The 19,607-nt window shown below is 38.3% G+C and overlaps 1 long non-coding RNA gene across 1 annotated transcript; it reads right to left on the bottom strand.

Moving 5' to 3' along the window:
* Nucleotides 1-929: 929 nt before the first annotated feature.
* LOC121337811 lies at nt 930-17,035 on the bottom strand. Its single transcript, XR_005952947.1, has 6 exons — nt 16,650-17,035; nt 10,957-11,129; nt 10,309-10,450; nt 9,683-9,776; nt 2,880-2,962; nt 930-1,693 (listed from the first exon to the last, which is right to left on the bottom strand). It is a non-coding gene; the product is annotated as an uncharacterized LOC121337811 (long non-coding RNA).
* Between the last annotated feature and the right edge of the window lie 2,572 nt (nt 17,036-19,607).

Genomic DNA, 19,607 nt, shown 5'->3' with positions numbered 1-19,607 from the left:
AAATAGTCAGTGTTGAAGTACTAAGCTATTAAAAAAATCTGAAAAGCCAGTGTATGTACTTTCATTAAAGAAAATTTTGATGATTCAGGCCATGTAACAAACTACAGGTGAGTTCTAAATTCTCTATTCTGTAAACAGTATCACATGTGGAAAAAAGCAAATTTTGACCATATTAGAGAATTAGATGTCCAATTCCACAGTGTGGAAGAAAGCAAGAACACTAAATCAGATGACTCTTGAAAATGGATATTAATGTTTCACCAGGGAGCTTCTCTTTAAAGAAGTTTTGTTCTTCTCAAGTCTTAATTTTAAAGAAATTAAAGATGCCTCCTTTATATTTGGGCCTTGTAACTGTAGCTGAATCATTGTACTATCTAAAGTACTATTGAAGAGGGACATCTGTGTTTTTAAGAACTAGTTAATGGGAGAAAAGGCAACTACTTTTGGAACTACACATTTCCTCACATACCCTCTTAATGCCACAACACAACATCCAGAGTTCTCATTATATTTATAGAGGGTAATTCTCATCCCACAAAAATGTGCATGTAATGTTTGGTTAGGGATAGTCTGAAGTTCCTTTTGTGGCCATGGTTTCCAGGGCCAACTGTCCAAAGCTACAACCTGAGTCAGGGCAATCTGCATGGGTAAAATGCAAAAAATCCAGAAAAACCATATTTGAATTTCAGGGCTGGCCTGTGATCACTGGGCTACCAGACTTCTCCATATGAATATATGATTCTAGACAAAAATCTCATTGTAGTAAAATTCATTTTGTTTGGTGTCCATTTAGGGAAATTATTCAGATTTATAAGCACCATTTAAAACAATCTTAAAAAAAATTCCTCAAAACAACTGGTTTTGTAAATTCTTGATATTTCAATATTTAAATTTATTAAAGTGAGGATAAATATAGTATTATAATCATTACCAAGCAGTCATCTTTCATAACAAGTCATAGACATATTTCTAATATTTGGAACAGCTTATCCCTCAGAACTCTGAGTGTACCAATAGGCCTCAATGGCGCTGTCCAGCTTGGCCTGAAACTTTCATCCACATCCTCGGCCCATGGGCTAAAGAGCTCCGTCTAAGCCCAAGCCCCGTTCTTCATTTCTTCCGTAGGCATAACTGACTCCAGGACAGACCCTGGGCCGTGCTGCATCTTTGTTTCTGGTTGTGTCTCCTGCGTGGATGTGGTTCAGGTTTTGCTGTGCCCGTGCCTGCCCATGAAGCTGCTGTCGCACTCTGCTCAGCCAGGCCGGGCTCTGCAGGGCTGCGCTGTGCTCACTAAGGATGGCCACCACCACCCTCGGATTTTGCCTTTTCCTCCCCTGTAGTTCAGCCTTGCTCTGGTAGCCTTTTTTGTTTCTTTTTTGTTTCTTTTGTTTCTTGCCTTCGGGACTCCTCAGCAGCCTGGATGCCAGCAGCAGCTCCAGACCAGCCCTGCTCACCCTGTCTCCCGGTTCTGGCCAGGACAGAGCTCATTTTTGCAGGAAGGGGCATGGCTGCGACATGGAGGTTATTCTGTGCCACCTCATTACCACAGATGGGGAGGAGGGAGTCTCTTCTGGTTAAGTGTGGCAGAAGGAATGCTGGGCTGCTGCCAGTTCCAAGTCAGGGGGAACAGCTGTGTGGGTCCAGTTCTGAGCCAGAAGGAGAGTTTGGGGGGCACCAGTGGTCAGGCTGGGCTCTGCAGTGAGCATTTGGCACGTGAATCACTCTCTTCTGTTTACTAATATTGTTACTATCTCTTTTCTTATCTCATTGCTGTTTCCTGTAAACTGTTCTTACCTCATCTAATCTGTTTCCATTTGATTAGAGACACCTTTTGTGCCTCTAATTCCCCTCTCCAACCTGATGCAGAGGGGAGAGGGAGTGGGACAAAAAAAGCAACACGTGGTTGGGAGAGTCTCAGTGGGAGCACTAAACTGGAGAGTAGCACTCCTAAACCATAACACTGGGCACTGTGGGATGGGAGCTCAGGCAGGGGCTGAAAGCCACAGCCAGGTCCGAAGGGTCAGGGGTGTGATGGGGACCCTCCAGGGACACCAATGGCCCTGCCAACAAGTATGTCCATGACAAGAGTTTTGGTGGCTATGTAGGACAACTTCAGCCATCCAAAGTCTGCTGCCAATGGAAATGTGAGACAATATAACTATTTTTCTCATCTATGAGAACCAGCAACAGCTCTTAATGGCCATACCTGTGTCCTGCCTTGTAGGTTTCTACAACCATTTCCCCATTTTACCCTAAAATGTTTTCAGTTAGCAGATAACAGCCAGATGGAGACCAAGACATTGCAGGGGAAAAGTAACCAAACTGTTCACTTTTGATATCATTCTCTGTTGCTGCTGTTAATCAGACAGTGGAAAAAGAGCAAAGTAATTGGGGCTGATGGACTGCAGACACAGGAAAAAGGACATATTCAGGATACATACATTGTTTTTCCACTGTGTTTTATCACAAGACTGCTTCATTAGAAAGCCAAACTTAGCTGTCACTATCAGAATTAATGATGGTGATGTAATTTGAGACATACAAATATTTTAAATTTGATTGATCAATAGAAGTATTGTCCTGTTGTAAAAAAAATGTCACATGCCACATTGTAAAAAAAATGCCACATGGAGCTTTTGTTTCCCAAAACAATTTTAAATTCTTTTAGTAGTCCTATATGCTCTAAAATATCAAGTTTTCAGCTCTTTTTCTTAAGGAAAGTATTTGAATTATTAATATTTTTATTTTAAATTTTATAATATATAATGTGTACATTGACAAAAAATACAATTACAAATATTAGGCAATTACAAATATTATACAATTACAAATGCAAATTTTAAGTCCTTTGTTCATGATCCAGTTACACACAAGCTCACCTTTTTCTCTGCCAGGTGACCCACATCTCCATCACTCTTGGAATGTGTCAACATCCAGAAGCTTCACGAAACACTCTGCAATTCTGAACTCAGAGCCAGTTATTAGCTGCAGTCTTTTCCCCCCACAGCTTTATCAACACAGTGCAATACACACCGTGATAACTTACTTGCTAAAGGCTAATTAAAAGGTACTGATATTTCTTGTGGCAGACTAGATTATTTCCTCCTTTACCTATCAATAAATTATTTTTGCAACAGGCAGGAATATGGCCATGATAGGTAGATATCATAACCCTATTTGTTAGAAAACTTTACATCTTACTTAGTTCTCAGCAAAGGATTTCTCAGTAAAAAGCCCCTCATTTGCAAAATATCAAGCAATGCATTACATTTGCCTCACAGGGAGAAAAGGTGCAGAGCTATTTATTCTGCTGATTTGAGTCATATTATAACTAAGTATGATAGGGCTGGGCTCTAATTTTTTTTTTTTTTCAAACAATGAGCAATGGATTAGAGGCTTGCTTAGCTATTCTTCATTCATTAACACTGTAACTGTCAAATGCTCTGTGCTTAACAAAATCCGATAATTGCAGATAGCATTAGTTCTGCATCTTTGGAGAACAGCCAGCACAGATTCTAATGAAATAAGCCGACCATGCATCGGGGGATTTAGGAAGTACTGCTATGCTGCCTACAATGACATTTTATTACTGATTAAATAATCTCTGAATCTGACTGTTCTGCAGTATTTTGCAACCTTACAGTAGCTAGATTCAAATACTTTATGAAAAAAGAATAATGTGATTCTCAGTGGGTCTAATCTTTCATAAATAAAGTCAAGTCGTTCAAAACCAGAAGCTCATTAGCTAGCTCATTGCAAATTGTATTAATGCTGGAATCAAGCTGTATACGCAAAGAGTTTTTGAAAGCTTGCTTCTAAAGTAAATACATTCAGGCATATGCACTTTGAAAATATATTCATTCAGTAATAGGAACAATGTTCATGTTTCATGTTCATGCTTCATAGTCTGCTGACTTTTTTTGAAGGTTTCTGATTGGAGTTTTAGGCTGGAATCTTGGCCCTTTGAAAGACTCGTCCTCCCTATGAGCCTCACTTCCATTATATCTCTGAACCACTACATCAACCATGGTGTTTCTGCTCTTTGTCCAAAGTTTTACACTGTTTTTATGTCCAAATCAGGCAGCTCAATCCTTAAAGAGAGAATGCCCCAGTCAGCGACTTTTCTGTAAAACCACACAGATTGTAGCACTGCCTACAGCAGGCCTCCATCCATCCATCCATCCATCCATCCATCCATCCATCCATCCATCCATCCAGCTGCTGCAGATGCCTCCATTCAAGAAATGCAGTTCTATAAATCAAGAGTAAGAAAATACTCTTGATTTATAGAGCAGGAACATGTACAAAGTCAGTATTACTAAATAAATTAATCACTCAAATAAAATTATTATTTCAGTTTAAAAATCAGTCTTGCTATCATATGGACTCATGCACTACTGTGCTAAAGAAGTATCAGATGTTTTCAATAGCATAGATCTCAAGAACAACAACATATATTTTACTCTAGGAGAAATATAGTCCATGGTATTAGTGTTACATTTCAATTTACTAACAGTTCCTTTGACTTCCATGAGATCTGTCATTTCAAAAGTGTCTCTGTAAGACCAGGAGCTGCGCTGAAGGGCCTGGTGTGCACACAGGGTAAAATGTCGGAGATTCTTGCAAATAAACTGGCACAGGGCTTGGCAGGATATATTTTTTGACTTTTTAAAATTCTTTTATATACTTGAATGTTATATTTGTCTTGGTTTGGGACAGATTTTGGGAGGAAACCCAGGACAACATTGTTTTAGGGATGCAGTGAAAAAATTTGAGTTTTGGTGACCCTGCCTGATTTGTAAAACTTGATGCCGATGAAATACAATCTATCATCAGGAAAGACAGTGTTATTTAAAATATTTGGGAGGAATTTTACTGTATTCACTGCAGACTCCTTCTCAACCATAACTACAACTTTCTGGGACCTCTTGTCATATTTATGGTTCATACCATGAGTGAATATGGTTTGTATTTAACAGTTATGATGAATTGTTTTTATGCATCAGAGGAAAACTTGATATTTTATAGTTGCTTTGAATTTGAACCATGAAATATTCATTGCATTTTCACAACAAAAACTTCTTCCAACAAATCACTCACTCAGTTCATTTTGTATACTAATTTCATGTAGGTCTAGAATACAAATTCTGTGCAGAAGAAGGAGCATTACCACAACAGGCAGCTGGTTACCAAACATTTGGAATCATGAGTATTTGAAGAAATAATGTGACTTCAATTATTTTTTTCTTTGTAGGCTGGGGTGGAGTCAATTCTTTGTTTGGGCAACACTGCTCAGACTCCATAAGTCAGCGGTATTTTTGTAAGCAGAAAATTCACACTCCCTCCTCTGATGCGTGTGACTCTCTGTGTCTGATATAAAGCTGATATAACCCCCATAACAAGTTTTAACTGATAATATTTGGCCAGCAGGTTGAGGGAAGTGATTCTGACCCTCTACTCTGCCCTCATGAGACCCGGCCTGGAGTCCTGCATCCACCTCTAGGGTCCTCATCCCAGGAAAGACGTGGACCTGTTGGAGCAGGTCCAGAGGAGGGGAACAAAAAGGCTCATATGCGTGTGACTCTCTGTGTCTGATATAAAGCTGATATAACCCCCATAACAAGTTTTAACTGATAATATTTGGCCAGCAGGTTGAGGGAGGTGATTCTGACCCTCTACTCTGCCCTCATGAGACCCGGCCTGGAGTCCTGCATCCACCTCTAGGGTCCTCATCCCAGGAAAGACGTGGACCTGTTGGAGCAGGTCCAGAGAAGGGGAACAAAAAGGCTCATAGGGGTGGAGCACCTCTCCTGTGAAGACAGGATGAGAGTTGGGGCTGTTCAGCCTGGAGAAGAGGAGGCTCCAGGAAGACCTCACTGGGGCCTGAGAGTACTGAAAGGTCACTTAGAAAAGAAGGGAGAGTAATTTTTTATGCTAGCAGATAGTAATAGGACAAGAGGAACAGTTTTTAAACTAAAAGAGGAGATATTTCAGCTAGGTGATAGGAAGAAATTCTTTGCTCACAGGTGGTGAGGCACTGGAACACCTTGTCCAAATAAATTGTGGATGCCCCAACCCTGGAAGTGTTCAAGGCTAGGTTGAACAGGGCCCTGAATATCCCTGCCCAGGGATTCTGATTTGGAACTCCATAATCTTTAAAGTTCCTTCCAACCCAAGCCATTCTGTGATTCGACGAATCTGTGATATCAGCTTCAGATCTATTTAAAACACATATTTTTTTTTACCATACCTGGTCATCTCTGGTTTAACTTTTATGCACTTATTTTCATAGCAAGATGAATCATCATAGAATGTAGTCTTATATGAAAATATGAATAAATGGTTTACGTGGTTTTATACTAACCTCTGAAAATCCAGAATTGAACACTTTAAAGCTTGAGTTAGTCCTCAACAATTGATGGGAACTTACTGACTTTTTCCATATCCATACAGCCCAGGTTAGCAATGCTGGAGTGAGAGGGAATATTACACCTTCCTGCTTCAGATTTTGACCACTGGTGATGGCCTGCCTAGACAAAGAATCTAGGGAGTCATCCATATTCCCAACAGCTGGCCACCACTTTAGTTTAGCCATTGGCTTCAGTGTCTGGAGAGGAAATGTAGAAAGCCTATATTATGTTTGTCACAATTCAATCTCCATACTTTTGTTTTCATTGAGCATGATGATAGCTGAAGTCATAGTGACTGACTGTGTAAATTTTTATAGGTAGCAGTGCTTTAGGAATTTTGAAACTTTGGTCAAGGTTCCTCCCTAGAAACTGGCACGGATCAGTGAATGATGCACTAAAATTGCTACCATTCTGGAAGCTGGTTCAATGAGAAAATTTAAGATTTGTGTAAGACAACAGTTACAGCTCCTAGACACCATTCTGTAAGAGGACTAGCATTTCATATTAATTATATTTTCTAAATTTGATTAATAACAATTTTTCTACATTTTAAGTCAGACAGTGAAAGATAAAATCATCTGTTTGAATTCAAAATGAAGACAGTGTCTGTTTCCCTTCCAAAGCAAACAAAAAAAAAATAGGTTTAGCATTGCGGGTTTTCATTTAATTTTAAAGAATTTTCTAAATTAAATCTAGGCAAATATTGTGATGAAAGTAATTTTCACTAACAATCTGAACTTTCTAGAAAACTATCAGAATCAAACCAGTCTATTCCAACATTTTTTTTAGACTTTTGCCTGGTATGGTTTGGAAATTCTAAATGGATAGGTTGTTCCAATCATCTTAAAATCTGTACAATTTTTTAAAATGCTATCACGACTTTTGAAAATATGCTTATGAAAAATTTGCTATGATTAATAAAATGCAGCTTGAAATGCATTTTTTCTTGATTTTTAATTATGTGATAACTCTTTTTAAAATCGATTCAAATGAGGAGTCTGAAAACTTTTTATCATAGAACTCCAACTTCTCTCCAAAGTTCTTCTCCAGTCCTTCTATGTTCTGTGGGTATATAATGAATGTAAACAAAGTAAAACATTTTTTTTAAAATTAACTGTAAACCAGAATACATTAATTTTATTTATGTGATGCAAATGTTTTAATGTCTGAATTTTCAAGACATTAAAATAACTGTGCAGAAATCAGGCTATGTGTTTGATAGATAATGCTGAAGACAGACCCTGACCAACATGCCTGTAAGCAAATCCTTAAAAGATCAACATCAGTATCAGATCCAGACAAATAAGTAATTTGAGCCACAAAATGCCAGAAGAGGAGAGAATGGAGAGTTGCCACTGTGGACTGAAAAGGCAAAGGAAGTGCTAAGAAAAATAAACACAAGTTTGTTAACTAAGCCAATAAAATAAGGGGAAGAGGTTACATAAAAGAAATTCAACTAATTCTGAAGCATAAACACAGAGATAATACTGGAAATTCCATCATTAGACAATAGAATATGCAAGAACACAAACCTTAATCTTTGCTGTTTCTTCAGTATAAACAAATCTGCTGGTTGCTAGCATTATTGCTGAAAACAGATCTCATCAAATTGTACACAGGGAATAATTTCATATTTTGGAAAAAAAGCTATTCTTTCACTTTACCTCTTTGTCCAGTAAACCTAAATTTAAGTCTAGATTGAAAACAGTAAAAGACACAGTTTCTTATTATGTAGTTCAACAACCTGAAGGCACTGCTTTCTCTAAAGGCTTAAATTAAAAAAAAAAAAAATGGGGAAAGAGGTCCAGAAGGCAGGATCTAATGTAATTTAAAACTGGAATTACATCAGCAGTTTCAAACAGATGGCAAAATGTAGAGATAAATGTGTTAGCTCTTTAGCTTATTTGGTCTCTCCATTGTTTGCATCATTAAAACATGCAATAGTTTACAATTTAAAAATATACTGTGTATTAGATGCTGGAAAAATGGACATGCACCTACTGAGGGGAAGGAGGTAGGATTGAATTAATTTGCCATACTTTAATGTACAGTATCTGGGATGCTTTAGGCAAGTCTGCAAATAGGTTTCCTAGGAAATGAGATGAACAAAAATATAATGACCTTGAAATTATAACCCCAAATGTCCCAAGTATTTAGCAACCTAGCTCAGAAGTGGTAATTACATAAAAAATACAAAAGATCCTTAATTGCTTCAGTTATAGTGTATCTAGGCAGGTCAGTTACTGTACACAGCTGCAAAAAATGGTACGTGATTAATAGGGGGTTGCTTATGATAGCACTAACTAGCTAGTGTGTAGTGCAAAACACTCATTTCTTTTCCAATTAAAGGAAAAAAATCTGGTTTTGATTAGGCTCTTCAGAAGGTCTAAGACTGCAGCAGCAAAATACTCCACTCTCACAATGTTAAATGTTTTAGTCAAGAACTAAGCAGCATATATTCATGAAAAAGAGAAAGGTTTATATAAAATATTGGGGAGAAAATGCTGCAAATATCAAAATAAGACACTTCAGACCATTTAATTTATTCTAGTTCATTGGCTATAAAGCTACAGGGTAAACCACTTCAAATAAATGACTGATACAGGTGTGTCTCCAGAGCTGGAACCAGGCATTAACTTTTCTTGTGGTTCATTAAACTGGAGTTAATCATTCTTTCCATGTAGCTCTAAACTAATTCCATCAAAGTTTGAAGAAGGAGGCATTCAAAAAAATCACATAAAAGAACTTGCAACACTTCCACGTGGTACTGAAGTTTCAAGAGGCCCACGAGAAACACTGAATTGTATGGAGAGCTCTCCGGATTTGTGAACATCTCATGGTTCACACATCAGCAGATTGAGAAAAATGTGTGGTCCTGATCTTTGGAGCATTGCTTCAAGAACCTGCCCTGCAGATGAGTCATTACAATGGTCCCTGCTCAGACTAGAGTGTGCACATATTGGAAGCATGACTTGGTCCACTGGGATCCCAGAGCTTGACTGTGCTCTGGTCACGCTTTCATAGGCTCTGGTGTGCTCCAGGAATGGCTCCATCAACGTTTGGGAGGGGAAGGCACCAGGAATCAGAGGAGGGGATACAAATGACAATCATCAGAAGGGATGAAATTCATAGAATTTGTGGGTTTCCTCTTGCCTCTAAGGAGTGGTAGAAAAGTTAGCATTGATAAGTCAGCATTCGTTCCTGGGGGCTAACACTCAACACTTCAAAGGGGTGGATAGAGAAGTTTGCTCAGGCATTTATTAGAGACTCACCTTGCAGTTCTCTCCATATCCTGGCAAACTTGATTCATGTGTCTGAGGTCACCACAGCTGCTAGACAGTGATGATTTTTTTTAGGCAGAGAAAGCTGAAGGTCAGAAAATAAAACAAGGCTATCAAATACATATTGTTGTGGGAAATGTGCTTTTGAAATTGTTCTCCAAATCTTGGTCACACCCATAGCTTTCTCTTCTCTTCAGAAAAAATGTTAACAGCTACGTTTCTGGTTTCTGCTGAGCTTACATGTGTGTCTTCAGTCAGAGAATTTAAATCCTGCCTAATCTATAGTTTTCAGAGAAAGTAACAGACAGATTTAAAATCCCTTAAAACAACTGCATTATTCCCTGGCAGAGGAGTAGATTTACAGACAAAACAAAATCCTTTTGTGCCATGACTTGACCATTAAATTATTCTGCATATTGAGCATGATCAGAAGCTATAGCCTTAGATCAAGCACTGTGAAAATAAATCTGTGAAGAAATTGACAGAAATAAATACAGACCTACATTCTGCTTTGCTTTTCACTGGGATCATGGAAAGTGATAAAGGGAGATTTGGGATGCAGAGAAGTAAGGCGGATTTGGGTAGTCTCTCCAGGGAGAAATCGTGAATTATCTTACCAGGGAATCCCTCTTGAATTCTCACTGAAGCCGTCTGTGGCAAACCCCTTCCACTGTCCAAAAGTCACAGCTTGCCAAGCTCTGTGGTCACTTGGCTCTGGCCTAGGTTCACTTTGTGCCCTCATCTTTTTCCTGTGCAAGTCTTAGAGAAGACAAGAGAACAAGCTAAACTCTCAAGCAGATTTTGAATTTGGTACTCTATAGTCTCATCTTTGGCATCCCACAAAGCAGACAAAACAGATCATTCAGAGAAAGCAGAAATTCCTACAATCAAGTCAAAGTCACACTGAATAGTCTAGTTTTTTTAAAGGGTTTGATTTCACAAGTTCAGATTTGTGTGAATAATGATTTGCAAGTGATATTTTCCCATATCATTCCTACTAAAGATTTCCACTCACCAGATCAAAAATAAAATTTTCAGCTTTTAGAACTGAAATGCAGAGCAGAGCGGGTATCCCCCCAAGAGAAATCTGCACAAAAACAATATTAACTGCAAGGCAGGTCAAATGTTCACTGACACATCTTGACAATGCCCCTTTTCTTTACATTGACTCTATTTGATTAAACTGATTGAAATGCATTTCATACTTGTGCTTTGTCAGTCTATATTTTGGGCTTCATGAACAAAATGATACTAGATTGACTTACCCAGATACTTCACAAAGCTTGTCATGTTGAATTAATTAATGCTGCTTGTATAGCATGAGAATATGGAGATTCATAATTTCAATTCTGAATTTGCTTTACCACCAAATAAGGGAATGATGAAACATTACCTTGGTAGTTAACAGACATTTTAAAATCTTCATTTCTTTAGAAACCTACAATAGAAATATTACGATAATTGTTGCACACATTATGTAACATTAGTTACATAAACCTAGAAATAATATAGTAGTAACCAAGAGTAGTACTGAATAAAACTAACTGTGCTTTCTCTTTTTTTCCTTCCTCTTAGGTAATGGGTGGTGCAGAAACATACAATTGCTCTTCTTCTTTAACAAATAATTTTGTTAAATCTGCAAAGTCTTGAGAGGATATTCTGTACTGCAGTCTCGCAGCATTGATAGTGAAGTCAGTAGAATGGTTTTAACTTCATTTAGAATAGAGTAGAGATTCCCTCATCTCACTTATAGTATCCATTTGGGATTTTTTATGGTATCCAGACCTCTTATGGTGAAACATTATGCCTCAATAATGCTGCAGTCCACTTTAGTGCATTTCTTTTTGCACTAAATGAAACAAGTAAGCAGTGCAAAACATGAAAGATGTCAATGAGTTTTACAAATGCAATTAGAGCCAATGATGTGAATACATTGTATTTTTGGGTGAGAAGATGAAAAAAACATTTGAAAATGTGATTGTCATTCAGACTTAAGATGGTTAAATTCTGCCCAGAAGCTGCTATTATTTGGTTTTGTCGGGAGGAAAATGGGACGGGAAGGAGGAATGGAAAGGAAAGGAAAACGAGGGAGGAAAGGCAGGGAAAGAAAGAAAGGAGGGAAATATCAAAGGAGATGGGCATAGGTAACAGACTGCAGCAGGAATGAAGTTTTCAACGTAGCAGCCCAACTGACAAAATGAACTTTTTCAGGCAGCTCCACAGTATGAAAATTAGACTACAGGTTGGAGCCAATAAGTCCAAGGAAGAATATGACAAATAAAGTACAGCTGCACATCATATTTGTGATAACACAGCTTAATTAGAAAGTGATTAGAAAGCATAATGGTTATCAAATGATGCTTATGCCGGAGATGCATTGCAACTCAGCTGCAAGTGCTATGAGACCCTTTGCTTCCGCACAAAAGCCTAGATGAGATTCCTCTGTTACAGGCAAGCTGCCAGTTATTATTTTTTACTGTGGTGAAATGCTCAAAATTTCAGCATTGAAAACTTCCTTACTGTTCAGTGCATAAAATTATTCTGCTTTTATATATAGCATTGTATAAATGTGTTTGCTCCAGTCTGTGACTAATATTTCCACTTACTTTCCAAGTAAGTTTTTTGAAGCACTTCCTTCTTTTTAGCAGGGTCTTTGGGATTACTTGATTGCTGACCTCTTTGGTCCAACACCTGAAAACACTTGCAAACTCAGAACTCCTGACTGAGGTGGAATACAACTTTTGTAATATATCCAGTACTGGCTTACCGATTTCAAGTGACAGAAGCAAAGTTGATGTCTAGGTAAGTAGTTTCCAGGGGTCAACTAACCAAGCCAAGAAGCAGGCACATAATTTCTACCTTGATTTATCTACATTTACTTTCCAGAAAGAGAAGTTTCATTTCTGCCATTTTCTTTTGTGTTCAACAGCTCTTTTCTGGCATGACCCTTCTTTTAAGCTCTTTCTTAATAGCATATTACATCCATCATACTTACGTAGGCTTTTCAGACCTGTTACTCTCTTCTGAACCCTTTCCTAACGGCAGGACTACATAGGATTTTAGTGGTAGTTTCTTCAAGGCAGTGCCACCTTCTATTTTTACTATGATATGAGGCTGCTGTTTCTGCATGGATCATCTGAGCAGACACAGCCCAGATATCCATATTGTTATAACTGGTCAGTCCTTGCTTCTATTATTATCTTCTAATCTCTGTCTGTAAAATAGACTTACACCACACTCACATTTTTGTCCAGATTAATATACTGCAACTACTCAAGACAGCAAATGTTTCACTGTTGTGAGTTCTCCCTGATGATTTTGATTACCCATAGGCAGGATTTGGATGAAAATAGCAGCAGTGATGCAGCCTGTGCAGGTGTTGGGAGAAACAAACTATATTTGCTGTATTCCAGAGGGTCCTTTACAGGACAACTTCTGTCCATCTATTCTTCTGATGGCTGCTAAGTGGCACTCACACATTTCACACTTAATTTCTTAAGTGGACAAAGGCACTTGTTCACAAACTGAAAAACTTCTTATTTCCCCAGTCTTTTAAATTAATTATTTAATATTTTTCCTGCATTAAAATCTTTAATAAGCTTTAAAATATTTTTAAACAATCACATAAAAGAACATATTAGAAATAATTCCTCAACAGTGAGAGGGAATGCATCATGAGTGGCTCCTGTGCGTTTACAGGAACTATACATCAGACAGCAACCTGCAGCCAACAAACAGTTCAACATGTCACAAACAACATTCATTTATATGTTGCAGATGAATGTTTGTGATTGATTCTCAAACAATAGAACAGGTAAGTTTTGTGTAAGTGGATAATTGAACCAGCCTTGGAACCTAGTATGAAGCAACCACATTCAGCTGGAATGAGAATACTTAATAGAATAGACATCACTGCTTCATAACTCACTCAACCAAAATTGTCTTCTTCTTGAATTAGCTGGTGTGTATACCTCAGAGAAGCAATGCCAACTATCTTCTGGTGGAATCTCTAGAAAGGTTTTGGAAGATCTGAGAATGCACACAATTTGCAGTGAAAGCAAAGTAACCATGAAGTTGTTCTTGTAGTTAAAATACTGTGCAGTTTTATGGTACTTTTTTAAATTTTCCAAAGCATTAAGGAAATTCCAGCTTAAAACTCTCTATAGACAGCCTGCCTGTTTGTGAGAAGGTGGGAGAGATAATATTGCGAATTTGTCTTTCCATGTCTATTACAGTGAAGAGTAAGAACAGTAAGTATTAGATTATGTACCTTGGTAACTGGAGGCACCAGAAAGATGCAGAGCAACAAACCCATCAAAGAATACAGGGTGAGCTTGAGGGAATCACATGGATGTAACTGGACCTCCCCTATCTAATCCCATCAAGATTTCACACCTTCCTCTCCCATCACTGATCATGAATACTAAAACCACTAGGAAAAATATTTGGTGTCATAAATGGTTAGCAACTAAATACAGCAGAAGCGGTTATTCAATATCATATGTGAATTAATTGGATCATATTGTAAACAAACTTGAGAAGTTTGCAGATTTTGTTTGTCTTCACTGTGTAATATGAACAAAAGCTCGTACATTGCAAGCAAATCACTAGGATACTTGCCTACAGCTTCGTGCATCAGATAAACAATTGGTTTGGCATTTTCAAAGGAACTTAACTGGTTGCCATGCCTCTTCAATGTATCTGTATTAAAAATATACTTATCTATATTTATAATGTGTTAAATACTTTCATCTTTCGTGTTACATGTAGATCTTTTACTGTGATATTGCCAATGTCAGAGAAGGATGGATTTCAGTAAACTGTCTGGTGCTCTTGGATGTAGATAAAATATATGTAACTGAAAATGAAATCTCAGATTTGTTTCATGAAGACAAGATGCATTTCAGTTTTAAATCTTAATGTTGTAGCAAAAATGGATGGGGTTTTTTTCCCCATTGTCATAAAAGACCAATTAATAAAGTGGTCAGTCTCCTAGCTCAGCTGACAGCAAAGAGAGAGGGATCCTTCAGAAATATAGAAATATAGACAGGCCAAGAGTTTATATATGGAATTCACATTTTTTAAAAGAGACATATTTTACTCTGCAGAAAATCATATTTCACTGTAGAAAATAACAGTTGGTTTCAGTGCAGTTGCCTTCAGACTTGCTCTCATTATCTTCAATGGAGATGAATATGTATATCTGAGGAAATATTTTGGCCTTGAGAGAAAGAAAGAGAGAGCATTTGGATTTGAGTGTCTACATAGCTCCAACTTTTCTTGGTACAGTTGAATCTACTGTGACTCTTGAGAGAAGTTGGCTTTTTTCATGCTGAATACTCAGCCCCAAAAGAGACTTTTGTCTGATGCTTGGTGCATGATTGAAATCGTGGAATCAAAAGACCTTGTTCTCTAGAACATTGTCTGGTGGGTGGAAAGGTAGAAGAGAGATATTTTACCCTCAGTTTGTGTTCATCTACAGTTTGGTTTTTTTTAATGTCCTGAACTAACAAGCTCTTTTTTGGTCGTGTGTCAATCCTGCCTCCTCAAAGGGCTGTGACGGGTCTTAAGATTTCCAGTCTGCTAGGGTAGGAAAGATGAAAAAGATATTTCTCAAGAATGCCCTCTCAAGTATTTTCTGTTGATATGACACTCAGCAGAAGATTTTTTTTGTAGCAAAGTGCTGCCTGCTTCACTACGCTTTTCCAGTTAAAGCGATATTGCATCCAAACTCCTGCTTCATTTCTCAGCTAAACCCTCACCTGTGTATCAGCAATAAGTATATTAAAAAGAACAGGAAAATGTATTGACTCTCTTCTCTTTGACATTTCTTTTTCAAACCTCTCTTGATAGTTTCCTCCCAGAAAGAGAGCGAGGAGTGTGTGCAAACACTTGTTCTCCACATCAAGCCTGACTGAACAATTTCTCTGCTATTCTGAGTTTCTGGTGAACTGAAAATTACCAGCTGTACTGAATTGTGACAAACACTGTGTATGTGTGTCTCTGTGTCTCTGTGCATGGAAGAAAATATATAAACAGAAATTATCATATCTAATGACAGCAAAATAGATTTCACATTTATGACCCAATCTACCATTTTAATTCTATAAAATACAAATGTAGTTTTAATTTCTAACTGAAGCTTATTTCTTCAAGTCCTCACAGAAGATCATCTCAAGCCCTCATATATAGGGCATATGCAGAACAAGAATTCTCTAATGCCTTTCCTGGTTGAGACATAGTCAATGAATAGGACAGCAACCACGTAAATGCAGTCATCATTGCACAGATTTGAAAAAGAAAATGAGATTGCACTGGGAAAGAAGACAGGTATTTTAGAGGTATGCAGCATCCACTTCATACTTCAGGATGGCTGATCCACATCCAGGTATACTCAAAGCTGATCAATATCAAGCTGATTTGCAATGACAATAGAAACTCATTGAACTGCAGTAACATATTTGCCACCCTTTGATGTCTCTATTCTTAGCATTAACATGGTAACAATCTAAGCTGTCTGTGTGTGTGCCACGTCACTCCCTCCATGTCAAAATAAACCACAGTAGCTATATAAAAAGTGTGGTCACAACCCAGTTAGCTAAATTCTTGCCAAAAATTTACTTCAATAGCTGTCTACAGAGTCTGCCAGAATACTGTTGGCCAACTCATACCATGTGTGCCTTTTAGGGTCATGGCTTTAAAAGAACAGCAGAATTGCTAAAATCTCTCCATCTTTTCAGCTGGAACCCTCTCCATCCCTCATGAATTATAGTCACATCTAATGGAAGGAAATAGACAATGCCATCTGCACAGAGCACACCTAGGAGAAAGTAAATAATGCTTTCAGACCCTGAATAGGAGAACTTCATGTTGGAAAAACTGGACTACCCAGACTGAGATGCATAGTTGCATCCTAAAAATAGCAGTTTTTAAAACATTTTCTATGCATTGCACTTACCTGAGAACCTGGGGGACAACAATTCTTCCTGGGTGTTCAGTAAACTGAAACCCATGCCTGATTTTCTCCAAGGACACTCCAAAAAGTGCCACTTTTCTGAACATCATGGTCCGGCCAATCTGTTCCCTTGACATGACTGCTCTGGCAGAAGGCATCTTCACAGAACCTATTCAGTCAAATATGGTCCATCTTTCTCTAAAAGTTTATAGTTCTGGGGAGGGATACGAGCAAGAACAGCAGAATTTAAAAGTCAAAGACATGACTGTAATTTCGTCATAATCATGACTATATAACCACTATATCTGCACCAAAAAGCTCTACATTGTAAGTGCAGCAAGGCCACTATACCTGACAGGTGATCAGGCACAGCAGCACTGCAGTGGGACTGTGGAAACGAGACCCTCCAATATTTAAGTGTGGAAACTGGTGGTTTTTATTTTACCCAGTAGAGTTGGCAGGGACACAGACCAACACTATGCTTACAGTTCCAGCAGACTTCAGGAGAGATGGCTTGCTACAGAATCCATTCTGGTGGATTTAAGGGACACAATCCTTGGGTCTCTTTCACAGACTCAGAATCCCAGGATTATGGGCTAGAATGAGGTCACTGATGAACTAAAAAATGAGACAACCTCTGATTGTCCCCATTGCCACTGCTGTTTGCTCTGCTCTGAGTATTTGCTGTATCCACGCTTGCATGAAGATTTGCATGCAATGTCTGTGTCCAGGATTACCCTTATTCAGATGGCATGAAGGGACAGTGCTCTGATCTGGCAAGATGAGGGACAAGCACTGCAGACCTGCATTTTGTGCAGAATGGATAAAGTGAGATAAAAAAAAGAGGATGTAAGTTGAAAAAGGAAAAGGAAAAAAATGGTCCAGAAGGAGCAGAAAGAAAAGGAATAACAAGAGACAACAGAGAAAAGAAGGAACCAGAGTGGACAAAGAGAAGCAGCTGTAAAGGAAGTAAAAGCAGATGAAAACACCTTGGGAGACTGAAATACTCAGCTCCAAAGATCTGGGCTGTGACTGAACATGAGCTCATTTCACAGAAAACTCCAACAGCAGGAAACTATCCATGCCCACGTGCAAGGGAAATAGTGGCGACAGTGAGGTCAGTGGTGGCACTAACTTTACTCACCATTTGGGAGGTGGGAGATGGCACAGGGTAAGGGGATGCAAGCAGCTTCAGCAGAACACTTCCAGGAGAAGAGAAAGTGACTGGTGGAAAACTCCCCCATTCTCCATCTTTCATCCTTGAAGATTGATGAAGTTCTCTGCAGCTCTGTCCTCGTCTTTTCAGTGAAAGAATCCTGCTAGCTTTCTCATAATGGCAGAAATAATTAAAAAGGGGATCAACTTCAGAGGAACATAAACACACACCAAAAGTCTGTCTCTTTAATGGTATCCCCTCCATACATCACTGGCAGGCATTCTGCTAATCTAATACCTGTTAATTCTATTTCTAATTAGGGCTATAGCTCACCAGAGGCTGTTTTATTCTTAATTTGTTGGGGTTTTAATATATGGCTCAACAGTCAGCCAACCACTGTATGCATCATGTGATCCTGGTTGAGATCTTTCAGGCATTACTGCACACTGAGGCCCTTGGAGAGAACGTGCCACTACAATTTGTGAGTCACGCGTTCTTGCTCTGCCTAGGTCTTGTCATGTGTGTGCTTGTCAGGATTCATCTCCATCTCCATTACCCCTGGGGCAGAAGTCATAGTTTGTTTCTGCTCACTTGTCTGATTTTTAGCAGATCATATTCCCATCTTCAGAACCTTAAGCAAGTGCCATCTTTGTAGAATTTAAGGTGGAATTCTAAGTGGTGATTTAATTCAACTCAAACCCATCTTCGAATTGACAGGAAATGTCCTTAGTTCAACCATTTCCCAAGGCTGACGTAGACTGCTATACAAAGAAAAATAATTAAGTTAAAAGTATTCTTCACTGTTACCAAAATGAAAACTAATTTTCTTAGGTATTTTTCTTGTAATTCTGTCATTGTTAAAATACTTTCTTTTAGGAGTTTGAAATAAAAATCTGAGGCAAAGTTTAATTGTTTGAAACACATATCTGAGAGACGCATCTTTATTAATTCAATTTTTGCCAAAAGGATTGCAACCAAGTTATGGACCAGTTAAAGAATTAGCTGGGAAATTGCAAGGAGAAAAATGAGATCACAGAGAAGCAAAGTCCATGGGGCTTTATTGATCAGAACAGAATATAGGCCAATGAAGAAACATTTTATTAAGCCATTGGAAGCCAGCCCAGGGGACCGACCAAAATTTGTTTTGCCTCTAGAACATCAGCTGCCAGGTAAACAAGAGTATTAGAACATCATTGACTCCAGACTGGTGAGCAAAGAAGGTCACCAACAGCTGTTAAATAGTAAACCTCATCCTCCATCTCTGTGGGTGCCAGGAAGGATGACACTTAAAAGTTGTTCAGTGACACTGAGAGTGATGGTACCACTTGTTATGTCATCCTAAAAAAACCATATTTGTTCCAGAGAACCACTATCCTTCTTATCTGAATACACAACGGGCTTGACAGTCACACAAGCAATTCCTATGACTGGAAATTGCAGATCTTACAGAAACAGCATAATGGAAGTCATGCCTATCTCCAGATAGCAGAAAATAACCTCATAAAATTCCTCCTTTCTCCACTGTCATCTGGTAGGGTTTTACTGGAAGAGGTGGAGAGTACAAATCAAGTAACACTGGCTGCTGTGGAAAACCTTCAGAAACAGTACATTAAATAAAAATAATAAATAAAATAATAAAGAATTTATAAATCCATATAATCCATATATAAAGATAAATAACCGAGTCAGCACATTTATCCATGCAACTTTAAATACGCAACCGAGCTTCAGCCTGCTCAAAAGAGCAGTTGATCTGGATCTGGTTTTGTCTACAGAAGCACGGCTAGTCAGATAATCTTCTGTGG

Source organism: Onychostruthus taczanowskii, unplaced genomic scaffold (assembly GCF_017590055.1).
Source record: "Onychostruthus taczanowskii isolate IOZ18803 unplaced genomic scaffold, ASM1759005v1 scaffold29, whole genome shotgun sequence".
Classification (NCBI taxonomy): Eukaryota; Metazoa; Chordata; class Aves; order Passeriformes; family Passeridae; genus Onychostruthus; species Onychostruthus taczanowskii.
The sequence above is the reverse complement of the archived record's forward strand: the minus strand, read 5'-3'. Positions and strand labels throughout refer to the sequence as shown.